This window comes from Carlito syrichta, unplaced genomic scaffold (genome assembly GCF_000164805.1).
Source record: "Carlito syrichta isolate Samal-C Ts95f unplaced genomic scaffold, Tarsius_syrichta-2.0.1 Scaffold313175, whole genome shotgun sequence".
Lineage (NCBI taxonomy): Eukaryota > Metazoa > Chordata > Mammalia > Primates > Tarsiidae > Carlito > Carlito syrichta.
Window position 1 is genome coordinate 820,367 of NW_007257271.1, and position 13,521 is coordinate 833,887.

Genomic DNA, 13,521 nt, shown 5'->3' on the forward strand with positions numbered 1-13,521 from the left:
GAAGGATCGCCAGAGCCCAGCAGGCGAGGCTGCAGTGGCCGGGAGCGGCCACTGCATTCCAGTCTGGGCGACAGAGTGAGACTCGTTGGGCCCCATTTTTGCCCAAGGACAGGCAAAGTTTGAGGTCTTGTTTGTTTTTGAACTGCCATTGTTTCTTTTCTCTCTCTCTCTCTTTTTTAATTGTAAAGATGTGGGGTACAATTCAGGATTAGTTATACAAGTGGTCATTGTATAGGTAAAGTTTGGGCCTCCCTTTAGTCTCCACTTTGCCTGGTTTGAGATCAGATACCATTATTGATGCTGCCCCTCCACCCCACCCCCACCTCCCCAGCAGTATCCCCCTACTGCCAATCCTTTTTTTATAGTATTATGGTAGATGTTCAGGGTCCACTTATGAGTGAGAACATTTGGAACTCTGTTCTTTGTTTCTGTGCTAGATCACTGAGTATTATAGACTCTAAATCCATCCAAGTTGCTGCCAAGTCCATATGTTTGTCCTTCTTTATGACTGCGTAATATTCCACTGTGTACATGTACCACATTTTTAAAAATCCAGTCCAGTTTTGATGGGCAGCACGGTTGGTTCCATGTTTTTGCTTTTGTGAATAGTGCTGCAATAAACATGTCTGTGCAGGTATCTTTTTTGTAAAATGATTTGAGTTCCTCTGGGTATATTCCCAGTAGAGGGATTGCTGGGTCATATGGAAGGTCAATTCCTAGTTCTTTTAGAAAACACCACACTGTTTTCCATAGAGGCTGAACTAGTTTGCATTACCATCAGCAATATAGAAGTGTTCCCTTTTCTCTGCATCCTCACTAGCATCTGTTGTTGTTTGTTTTATTAATGATGGCCACTCTTACTGGGGTTAGGCGGTATCTCAATGTGGTTTTGATTTGCATTTCTCTGATGATTAGTGAGGCTGAGCACTTTTTCACGTGTCTATTGGCTGCCCGTATATCTTCTTTTGAGAAGTGTCTATTCATGTCTTTTGCCCACTTTTTAATGGGGCTGTTTGTTTTTTTCCTTTAGGCACATTTGAATTTCTTGTAGATTCTGGATATTTGGCCTTTGTCAGATATGCAGTTGGTAAATATTTCTTCCCATTCTGTGAACTGTCTCCCCACTTTCTTGATGGTTTCTTTTGCTTTGCAGAAGGTTTTCAGTTTAATGAGGTCCCGCTTGTCTGTTTTATCTCTATGACATGGGTTTTTGGAATTTTGATCAGGAATTGACCGCCTACTCCGATTTCCATAATAGTGTCTTCTGCGTTTTCTAAGATTCTTATAGTTTGAGGTTTTACATTTATGTGTTTGAGCCATTTAAAGTTGGTTTTTAAGCCGGGCTCGGTGGCTCAGCCTGTAACCCTGCGCCTTTCGGAGGCTGAGGTGAGTGGATTGCCTGAGCCCGCGGGTTCGAGACCCGCCTGGGCAACTTGGCGAGACCTCATCTCTACAATAAATCAAAAAATTAGCTGGGTGAGGTAGCGCGTGCCTGTAGTTCCAGCTACTTGGAAGGCTGAGGCAGAAGGATCACCGGAGCCCAGCAGGTCGAGGCTGCAGTGGCCGAGAGCAGCCACTGCACTCCAGTCTGGGCGACAAAGTGAGAATCCAACTCAAAAAAAAAAAAAGAAAAGAAAGAAAAACTATACTTTCAATATTAAAAATCACAATATGTTTGCTGTGTGAAAACTAGTGAAGATTCAAAAAAATATTTCACTGAGGTGGGTCACTTGAAAATTGACATTATGAATAACATACAGAAATGTGTTTAGTGTATTTCTCATTAAAAAGATTGATGTGGTCGGGCACAGAGACTCACGGTGAGAGGACTGCTTGGGCCCATGGGTTCAAGACCAACCTGGGCAACTTGGCGAGCCCTCATCTCTACGATAAATCAAAAAATTAGCCGAGCATGGTGATGCATGACTGTAGTTCCAGCTACTTGGAAGGTTGAGGTGGAAGGATCACCTGAGCCCAGTAGGTCGAGGCTGCTGGTCATTAAGTGTGCCACTGCGCGCACGCGCGCGCGCGCACACACACACACACACACACACACACACACACACACACACACACACACACACGATTGATGTGAGCACCTATCCTCTCAACAAGAAAGCTGCTTCAGTGGGGAAACTCAGTTATATTTCCCACCCTTTATCCCCCTGCCTTTATTTTATTTTATTTGTTTTTAGAGATGGAGTCTCACTATGTTGCCCAGTCTGGCCTCAGACTCCTGAGCTCAAGCAATCCTCCTGCCTCAGCCTCACAAGTGTCTGGGACTACAGGTATGCCACTGTACATGACCTCCCCCCCCGCCCTTTTTTATGTTAGAAAATACAGTTTATTTAAAAGTAAATTGGAGGGGGGGTGGGATTCACCTCCCCAAGGGATAGGAGGAGGTTCCCGCCCTCTTTTTAAATTTTTTATTTTATTTTAATTTTTTTGAGTTAGAGTCTCACTCGGTCACCCAGGCTGGAGTGCAGTGGCACGCTCACGTCCACCCGAGTGTTGATCTGCTGGGCTGTGGTAATCCCTCTGCCTCGGCCTTCCAAGTAGCCACAACTATAGGCGCACACTACCACGCCTGGTTAATTTTTGATTTATTGTAGAGGTGAGGTCTCGCCAAGTTGCCTGGGCTGGTCTCAAACTTGCGGACTCAGGTAATCCACTTGCCTTGGTCTCCCAAAGTGTTGGGATTACAGGCTGAGCCACCAAACCCAGTCCCCTCCTTTTAAATAGACTTTTTTCCTCTAGATTTATTGAGGTAAAATTGATAAATAAAAATTGTAAATGTTTATGGTGTACAGCATGCTGTTTTGACATATGTACGCATTGTGAAATGATGACTACAATCAGCAACTTTTAGGTTCCAGTTTCTTAGCCAATTTCAAGTATACATTTTTGTTAACTATAGTCACCATACTGTACAATCTTCAGATCTTACTTTTCCTGCATAAATGAATCTTTGTACTCTTTGACCATCAGCTCCCCATTCCCTTCACCCCATAACCATTGGCAAACATTAATCTATTCTCTGCTTCTATGAGTTTGATTTTTTTTTAAGATTCCACATAAAAGTGAGATCACACAGTGTTTATCTTCCCGCAGCTTATTTCACTTAGCATAACATTCTTCAGGTTCATCCATGTTGTTGCAAATGACAGGATTTCCTTCTTTTTTAAAGGATGAATAATATTCCATTGTATGTATATATAATATTATCTTTATCCAGTCATCCATAGATGGACATTGATGCTGATTCTATATCTTGGCTATTATGAATAGTACTGCAATAAGTATGGGAATGCAGATATCTCTTTGAGACACTGATTTCATTTCCTTTGAATATACTTCCAGAAATGGAATTGCTGTTGTCTTTCCATTTTCTTGATAGTGTCTTTCACAGAGAAGTTTGATTTTAATTAATTACAACTTATTAATTACTTCTTTCTTGGATTGTACCTTTGGTGTTGTGTCTAAAAAGTTGCTATGTTGCCCAGTCTGACCTCAAACCCCTGGGCTCAGGCAATCCTTTTGCCTTGGCATCTTAAAGTGCTGGGATTACAGACATGAGCTACCACACCCAATCTTGCTTCCCTTTTTAATGCATGTATATTGAAAGACATACGGATGCACCACGCACTGGGAAGCTAAGCAGGGTCGGTCCCAGTTAGCGCTTGGATGGGAGACCTCTCGCCCGGGAAGTGCCGCCCTCTGCCAGCTCCACCCTGACTTTGGGACTCTGGCTCTGCCACTTCTTAACCGGGTTCAGTGGCTCAGCCTGTAATCCTGCGCTTTGGGAGACTGAGTGAGGTGAGTGGGTTGCCTGAGCCCACGGGTTCGAGACCCGCCTGGCCAACTTGGTGAGGCCTCATCTCTACAATAAATCAAAAAATTAGCTGGTCGTGGTAGCTCAAGCCTGTAATTCCAGCTACTTGGAAGGCTGAGGCGGAAGGATCGCCGGAGCCCATCAGGTCGAGGCTGCGGTGGCCAGGAGCAGCCACTGCACTCCAGCTTGGGCAACAGAGTGAGACTCCAATTAAAAAAAGAAAAAAAAAGACATATGCAAACTGGCTGCAATTTTATTATGTTAAATTTTTCCCCCAGCTATCGCTTTACCTAACATGACAAAATATAACAAAGCTTTGACTAATTTCAGAAAGTTTCCAGTAAACACCGATGGTTAACTATAAATGGTGGCAACTTTTGATCAAGACTGACATGGAAGAAAGGGCCCTGTGGATATGATTCATCCCCAACAAGAATATAGCACCATAAGAAAAGTGTTCAAAATATTCCAGAATAAAGGGGACTAAAGAAACACCACAATTAAAAGTATGATTTATGCATGATTCTGGGAAACTCACTGGAAAACTCACAGCTATAAAGGTGAATTTGAGAATAATTTTTTGAATTTAAATATGGACAATGGATTAGGTAATAGTATTGTATCAATGTTAAATGTACTGGTTTTGATAATTGCACTGTGTTTATATAAGAGGATGTCCTTGCACTTTGGAAATATACACTGAAGTATTTAGGGGCACAGTATTTCCCACTTACTTTCAAATGATATAGAAAAAATACATACATTTGCATATATAGAGTAAGAATGATAAAGCACATGTAGGCAAATATAACCAAACCGAGTCAACGGTACATGAAATATTTGTGCACTAGTCTTGCAATCTTTCTTGTTTTGTTTTGTTTTGTTTTTGAGTTAGAGTCTCACTCTGTCACCCAGACTGGAGTGCAGTGGCCGCTCCCGGTCACCGCAGCCTCGACCTGCTGGGCTCTGGCAATCCTTCTGCCTCAGCCGTCCAAGTAGCTGGAATTACAGGCATGCGCTACCATGCCCGGCTGATTTTTTGATTTATTGTAGAGATGAGGTCTCACTGCCCAGGCGGGTCTCGAACCCGCAGGCTCAGGCAATCCACTCACCTCAGCCTCCCAAAGGCGCGGGATTACAGGCTGAGCCACTGAGCCCGGCTGCAAGCCTTCTGTAAGTCAGAAATCGTAATAAAATTAAAAGTCACCAAGAAATATATATCTAAAATTAAGCCCCAAAGGTTTACAAACCAGGTCTTTGACATGTTTTATTGATCTAATTCTAATAATCCAGACCATTTTTAGCTTCTTCAATAGCTGCAAATAGACTATTTGGCCTTAAGATGTAAACATAAGGAAAAAAATTTTAAATATCACAAAATGTTCTATCATTATGCAGTTGCAAGATGAAAAATATAAAATTGAAGAGAAAGAAAGGTTTTATCACAGATTCTTACTTTTGTTCTGCTATTCATGAAATTAACTCTGAATTAAAAATGGTAGTATAAGTAGAATTTTTTCCTTTAGTGAAGGAGATCTGGGAAAAGATAATATATCTCTTTCTCCTTATGAGAAATAAAAACTATCTAGGAGTAAAAGGATGTGGCATCAGCAACTTTACTCATAAATGGTTCAAGCTGGGCTCGGTGGCTCAGCCTGTAATCCCAGTGCTTTGGGAGGCTGAGGTGAGTGGATTGCCTGAGCCCTCGGGTGGAGACCTGCTGAGGCAACTTGGTGAGACCTCATCTCCACAATAAATAAAAAAATTAGCCGGGCGTGGTAGCGCACGCCTGTAGTTCCGGCTACTCGGAAGGCTGAGGCGGAAGGATCACTGGAGCCCAGGAGGTCGAGGCTGCGGTGGCCAGGAGCGGCCACTGCACTCTAGTCTGGGTGACAGAGTGAGACTCCAACTCAAAAAAATAATAATAATAATGTGAGAGAAAGAGAGAGGGAGAGACATTAATAAAGCAAAGGTAACATAATATCAACAAGTGGGGAATTGCAATGAAGAGTATATGGGAATTCTTTGTACCATTTCTCTCTCTCTTTCTCTCACACACACACACAATTTTCTGTAAGTCTAAAATTATTTCAAAATAAAAAATTATAGAAAAGATATCAAAAATATATTACGAGTTACCATAGGTCCCCTTCCTTACAGTCTTCACTTTCTAGTATCAGAACAAATTCCAGATCACATGATCTTTAAAAGGTGGTTGTCTACAGTGGCAAATGTCTAGTTCCATACTAGTTTGCTGTTACATTTTTTTGCTGCTACATCACATACCCTGTGACTACCTACCAGTGAATATGATTATGGCAAGAACTTCACCATATAGAGAAAATCTATCAGGTGGGTCAGATGGATCAGGATCATTTGGTAGTTTATACAAGTAAGAAGGTGAGTGGGATCAGCATGCCCATCTTATATATGTTTTGTTCTGTTAAAACTCTAAAACCGATCAGGCTCGGTGGCTCAGCTTGTAATCTGAGGCAAGTGGATTGCCTGAGCCCGCGGGTTCGAGACCAGCCCGGGCAACTTGACGAGACGTCGTCTCTACAATAAATCAAAAACTAGCCGGGCGTGGTAGCACACACCTGATGTTCCGTCTACTTGAAAGGCTGAGGCAGAAGGATCGCCAGAGCCCAGAAGGTCGAGGCTGCACTCCAGTCTGGGTGACTCCAACTCAAAAATAAAATAAAATAAAAAATCTCTAAAACCAGAACAAAGTCTGTTTGCTTCAAAAACAGAGGATTCAGCTGGGTATGGTGGCTCAAGCCTTTAATCCCAGCACTTTGGGAGGCTGAGGTGAGAGGATCATCTGAGCCCAGGGGTTTGAGACCAAACAGGACAACATGGCAAGACCTCATCTCTATAATAAATTTTAAAAAAAATTAGCTGGGCATGGTGGTGCATGCCTGTAGTACCAGCTGCTTGGAAGGCTGAAGTAGAAGGATCACCTGAGCCCAGCAGGTGGAGGCTGCAGTGGCGGTGAGTGTGCCACTGCACTCCAGCCTGGGCGACAGAGTAAGACTCCAACTCAAAAAAACAAAACAAAACAAAAAACCAGAGGATTCATTTGAGGTTTTCTGTCTGCCACAAATACTGAGACTGAGAGCTTTGCAACCTGCAATGGCTATCTGTAGCTTATCTGACACGGGGCACTTTGACCTCTCCACTTGTATTTTCATGATGTCCTTCAGTGATTAAGTAAGGGTCCATTAGCATATTGTTTCCCACCAAAAAAGTGAATAAAATGGTGTGTGGATTGATATTTAGTCCAGCCTTTTTTTTTTTTTGAGTGGGAGTCTCACTCTGTCACCCAGACTGGAGTGCAGTGGCCGCTCCCGGCCACCACAGCCTCGACCTGCTGGGCTCCGGCGATCCTTCCGCCTCAGCCTTTCAAGTAGCTGGAACTACAGGTGCGCGCTACCACACCCAGCTCATTTTGATTTATTGTAGAGATGAGGTCTCGCCAAGTTGCCCAGGCGGGTCACGAAACCACGGGCTCAGGCAATTCACTCACCTCCGCCTCCCAAAGCGTGGGATTATAGGCTGAGTCACCGAGCCCGGCTAGTCCAGCCTTTTTAATTTGCTCATTGGTGCCCTCCCTTGCTGCCTATATAGCTGGTATGACATCAGTACAGATGAAAGTACAGTTTCCAAACTTGCAATATTATTTTAAAAAATACACATCAGGCCTGGCGTGGTGGTTCACACCTATAATCCCAGCACTTTGGGAGGCCGAGGTGAGAGGACTGCCTGAGCCCATGGGTTTGAGGCCAGCCCAGGCAACTCAGAGATCTCATCTCTACAATAAATAAAAAAATTAGCCCGGTGTGGTGGCATGTACCTGTAGTTCCAGCTACTTGGAAGGCTGAGGAGGAAGGATTGCCTGAGTCCAGCAGGTCGAGGCTGCAGTGGCCATGAGCGTGCCACTGCACTCTAGCCTGGGTGACAGAGTGAGACTCTGACTCAAAAAAAAAAATCAGTAATCATACGAATTTATTTTCTTGGATTTGGGATATTTATTAAGATAACAGATAAGTTACTTGTATTTAATAGAAGATATGAAAAGGAAGACATAAGTTACATGGTTATGTTCAGGAATGTTTGTTGAAAAACACTTCGTGAATAATTTGTTGTTAAAAAGAATGCATTGGGCTGGACACAGTGCTCACACATGTAATCCCAGTGCTTTGTGAGACAGAGGTGGGAGGAAGATGCTGTCTCTACAAAAATATGTAAAAAATAAACCGGGCATGATGGCACATGCTTTAGTCCCAGCTACTTGGGAAGCTGAGAGAGGAGGATCACTTGAGTCCAGGAACTGAATGTTGCAATGAGCTATAATCCAGCTATTGCACTCCAGCCTGGCTGACTCTATTTCCAAAAAATAAAAAAAATAAAAAAGGAATTCATTCAATCAGTAGAACTAGATGAATACATTTTGATCAGCAGAATACTTAGCTAGTATGGCATCAGTACAGATGAAAGTATAGCATGATAATAAAGAAGAGGTTATATAGTTTCTACACCTTTGTAGTCAAAAAGTGAAGTGAGACAAGATTAGAGCTGAGATCTAACCAAGGAGGTTGGCGGTCTGGACTGAGAATACATTGCATAACCATATAATTGCACGCTAATGACCTCTGCCCGATGCTAATTATATTGCAATGAGCAACACTGCATGAAAATAAAATTAGTTGCATATGAGAGATAATGGAACACTTAGGGGGTTTCTGGAGCTATCATTAAAAGAAGTTTGAGGAGGCTGGGCATGGTGGCTCAAGTCTGTAATCCCAGCACTTTGGGAGGTCAAGGTGAAAGGATTACCTGAGACCAGGGGTCCAAGACCAGCCTGGACAACTTGGTGAGACCTCATCTCTACAATAAATAAAAAATTAGCCGGGTGTGGTAGCGCCGGCCTGTAGTTTCAGATCCTTAGAAGACTGAGGTGGAAGTATCGCCTGAGACCAACAGGTTGAGGCTGCAGTGGCGGTGAGCATGCCACTGCACTCCAGCCTGGACAACGGAGTGAGACTCCAAAACAAAACAGGACAACGGAGTGAGACTCCAAAAAAAAAAGAAAGAGCTTGAGGAAAAGATTTAAAAAAATTAAATCATCTGGCATATGTTTTAGATAAGAAAATATACTGCACCTGTGAGTTCCTGAGTGTCTTGGCCACCACACACACTATTGTTTCTCCCAACTGCTATGGCTGAAACCTGTGGAAATCAACCAAGTATCTATGGATCTGCATGGCCTCACTTTTCTTGTCACTGTCAGTGCTACTGTATGAGAAAACCAGGAAATGGAGACAGCAAACCTTCCTCTTCTCACAGTTTTTTTTTTTTTTTTTAGTCTAGTCTCACTCTGTCGCCCAGGCTGGCATGCAGGGCACGCTCACAGCCACCGCAGCCTCGATCTGCTGGGCTCAGGCGATCCTACTGTCTCAGCCTTCCAAGTAGCTGGAACCACAGGCATGCAACACCATGCCCAGCTAATTTTTCTTGATTTATGGTGGAGAGGAGGTCTCGCCAAGTTGCCCAGGCTAGTCTCGAACCCATGGGTTCAGGCAATCCTCTCAACGCCCAAAGTGCTGGAATTATAGGCATGAGCCACTGCGCCCGGCCTCTCACAGCTTTGAGTACTGACTTTCATAAGAACAGAAAAGCCGGCTACTGTGGCTCTCCCCTATCCTCAGAGGAGATAGCAGACCAAGTGAGATGGGTCAAACTCAGAAAACAAAGTGTTCTTCTGTAAGATGGGTTTTTGATGATAAACAGCACAAGAAGTTGCTGAGCAATTTTCCCTTGTATCTGCCAAGAGCCGAGTCCTGCTCTGTATATAATAGTTTTGTCCAACTAAAGAGCTAAATATCTGTGCAAATGCATACATTATAATTTTTCTATGTCCAACAGTGTCATTTGACAAATTAAATTTGTCAATTGTTTATCGGGTTAGTTCTCCACGTATAATGTTTGTCATTAACTTTGTTGGATTTCTAAGTTTTTTTTTTTGTTGTTTTTTTTTTGAGTTGGAGTCTCACTCTGTCACCCAGACTGGAGTGCAGTGGCCGCTCCCAGCCACCACAGCCTTGACCTGCTGGGCTCCAGCGATCCTTCCGCCTCAGCCTTCCAAGTAGCCGGAATTACAGGCACGCACTACCATGCCCAGCTGATTTTTTGATTTATTGTAGAGATGAGGTCTCGCCAAGTTGCCCAGGCGGGTCTTGAGCCCGCGGGCTCAGGCAATCTACTCACCTCAGCCTCCCAAGGCACGGGATTACAGGCTGAGCCACCAGGTTTTTGTTGTTTAAACAAAAATGTAATTTACTCCTGTTTTGTTAACCAGAATGCAACTCTGGATGTTTTTCTAGTTTTGGTCTCTTCTATGCTTGTAACAAGATTCATTAGGTGTACTGGAAGTCATTGTTTTGTACAAACTCAAGAAAAAACACAATAGGTTTTTAAAAAAAATAGAAACAGGGTCTTGCTATGTTGCTTAAGCTGGTCTCAAACTCTAGGGCTCAAGCAATCCTTCCGCCTTGGCCTCCCAAAGTTCTGGAACCATAGATTTTCACTGCTTCTTCTTTGAAAACAAAATAACCTTTTGATGAATTCCTACCAATAATTGACATAGCTTCAAGATTGACTATATTGTGGACTAGGGATAAATGAATAGCTGAGCTCCTCCTAAAATGTTCAGATAGTCATAGTCATACTTTGTAGTCAGATTTTTTTTTTTTACCCACTTGTATATGCATTTCTGTTTTATATTGTTTTGGAGATCAGTGATACTTGATCAGGAGATCCTTGTTTAAGCTTACTTTTATAAGTTCCTTCAATATCCACAAATAATTTTCTCTTTTCCAGAATGGGGTGGGGGAAGAGATGAAAGTTAAAATCTGAGGACAGCTGGTAACTACTATTCTCAAGAAAGCCATATTAAGATCTTTGAACATTATCTTTAAAAAAATAAATTTCATTTAATTGAAACAAATGAAACATTTAGTACTTGCACATGACTTCAAGAAAATTTTGTTTCAACAACTGTGCCAAAATATTCTGGCAGTTCCTCAAAAAGTAAAACATAAAGTTACTATATGACTCAGCAATTCCACTTGTAGGTCTAAACCCAAGAGAAATAAAAATAGACAAAAACTTGTAGACAGACTTCATAGCAGCATTATTCATGATAGCCAAAGATGGAAAAAACTCAATTGTCCATCAACAGATGAATGGATAAACAAAATACAAGAGGAAACCCCCCAAAATCCAGAATTATTCAAAACTGCATATTTATTCTTACATATTTAAACTTCAGTCACCTTCAAAGTATTCTCTGTTTGTTGCAATACACTTATCAAGATGCTTTTTCCATGGCTCAAAATAGTTTTTCAACCTGTCAGTTTTGATGCTTTTTAGTGCTTCTGCTATCTTTTGTTTCACCTCTTCCACTTGGGCAAAATGTTTTTCTTTGAGAACTTTTTTCAACCAGGAAAACAAAAAAAGGTCACTCGGGGTGAGACTGGGTAAATAGGAAGGTTGGGCCGTGAGGGCCATGCCATTTTTGGTCTAAAACTTCTGAACCCTCAGTGGGGTGTGGGCAGGTGTGGTTGTAAATCACCCATCATTCATTATGGCAAATGCTTGAAAGAAATTCACTGAAGCTGAATGCAGCCTCTCACAACAACGCTAGCTGGTCCACTGATGCCAATGGGTTTCTAGAACACTTACCTAGTGGGTGTTCTACAAGAGGCCCATCCTCCAAAAGGTAATTTCATTTTTTGTGTGTCCTGCTTTGTATGGTATACCCATACATTGAAATATTATTCATTCATAAAAAGAAATGAAGTACTGACACATGCTACAGCATGAATAGACCATGAAAATGCACTCAGTGAAATAAATTATATAAATGGTTCAATTTATATGAAGTCTCTAGAGTAGATAAATCCATAGGACAGAAATTAGATTAGCGAATACCTATGAAATGAGAATTCCCTAGAGGGAATGAGAGTGACTGACAAAGAATATTGAATTTATTTTGTGGTGATGAAAATGTTCTGAAATTAGATAGTGGTGATAGTTGCACACTTCTGTGACCATACTTACAAAAATTGGATTGTACACTTTAATAGGTGACTAGTGTGTACATTATATCTCAATGAAACTTATTTTGTGAAAGTGCCAACTTTCTGCTTAATACTGCAACTAAAGAGCAAAGAGGGAGTGGGGTGGTGGCTCACACCTGTAATTTCAGCACTTTGGGAGGCTGAGGTGATGCAGTTTTTTGGTCCCATGAGTTGGCAAGCTGGGCCACCAAGAGATGCTGCAGTTCCTGAAACTGCACTGCCAGCCTGGGATCCACGTGGTGGGGGGGGATGCAATGGCATCTGGATAGGGAAAGGCAGTGGTGCCCGAGAACTCAGGGATGTCGACAGCTGCAGAGCCAAGGATCGTTACATCTTAGTTCCGGAGCGGGTGAGTCAGGTCCTGAGAAGTGGTCAAGTCCTGAGAAGCCCTGGTTCAAGGGCCAGCAAGCCAGCCCCTGAGAAGTGTTACAGCTCCATTGGTTTAGTGGGCAGGCAAGCTGGGCTCCCAAGGAGTGCTGAAGCTCTCTCGACTCTGCAGGTCCAGCTCTTCCCGTCTGGCATGTGCAGCTCTTCTAGTTCAGCAGCTCTCCTAGGTCAGCAGTTCCGGGTTCTTGTCTCACACCCAGGGAGAATGAGGGATGCAGACACCAGGAGAGCAAATAAGTGGAATTTTATTATTAAAAGATAGGAAAGCTCCCAGCAGTGGGAGGGGACCGAAAGAGGGTTGCCAACGATGCCTCTGCCGTCAAGGGTTTACATTGTCTTGAGAGTGTAGTGATTGGTTGGAAATAACGTCAATCAGAGAGGCATGGTGTGGGACTGAAATGCACCAATAGGGAGAGGGTTGGAAAGGGCCAATCAAGAAGAAGTATGCGAAAGTCCTGGGAAAGTCCAGGGTACTGGAAATGGGTGTGTTCACTCCCGTCTGGGCTGCAGTCTGCGAAAGTTTTTTTTAAACCGGGACCGCCCTAATCTGTCTACCTATCCTGTTTCTTCCTTTCTCCTCTCAGAGACAGAAAGATCACTTGAGCCCACGAGTTCGAGATCCGCCTAGGCAATATAGCTAGACCTCTTCTCTACAAAGGAACAAAAAGTTAGTTTTTCTTTTTGAGAAACTTGCCCATGGCAGGTTTTTCTGCCACGAATCTTGCTATTTCCTTCTCGCTAATACACTCTGTTGGAAAAAAAAAAAGTTAGCTGAGCTTGCTGGCTCACACCTGTATTCCCAGCTACTTGGGAGGCTGAAGTGAGAGGATTGCTTGCGCCCAGGAGTTTGAGGTTTCAGTGAGATGTGATCATGCCACTGCACTCCAGCCCGGGTGACAGAGTGAGACCTCAACTCAAAAAAGAAAAGAACAGAGAGAGACCTGCTCATGAGGCAGAGTTCAAGTGGGTAATGGTATTGATTGGATGTCATCCTTGTCAATCTTTCCTTCCGGGTTATATGAGGGTTGGAGCCAACATCTCCTTTGAAACTGGTGTCTGGTTGAGAGGACCCTTTCCCCTCCCCTAATGCCATCTCCTCACAAAAGGTGGAGAATCAGGCAGAGGGCTAAGGTTCTTTAAGAAAAAGCATGGAGCCGGGCT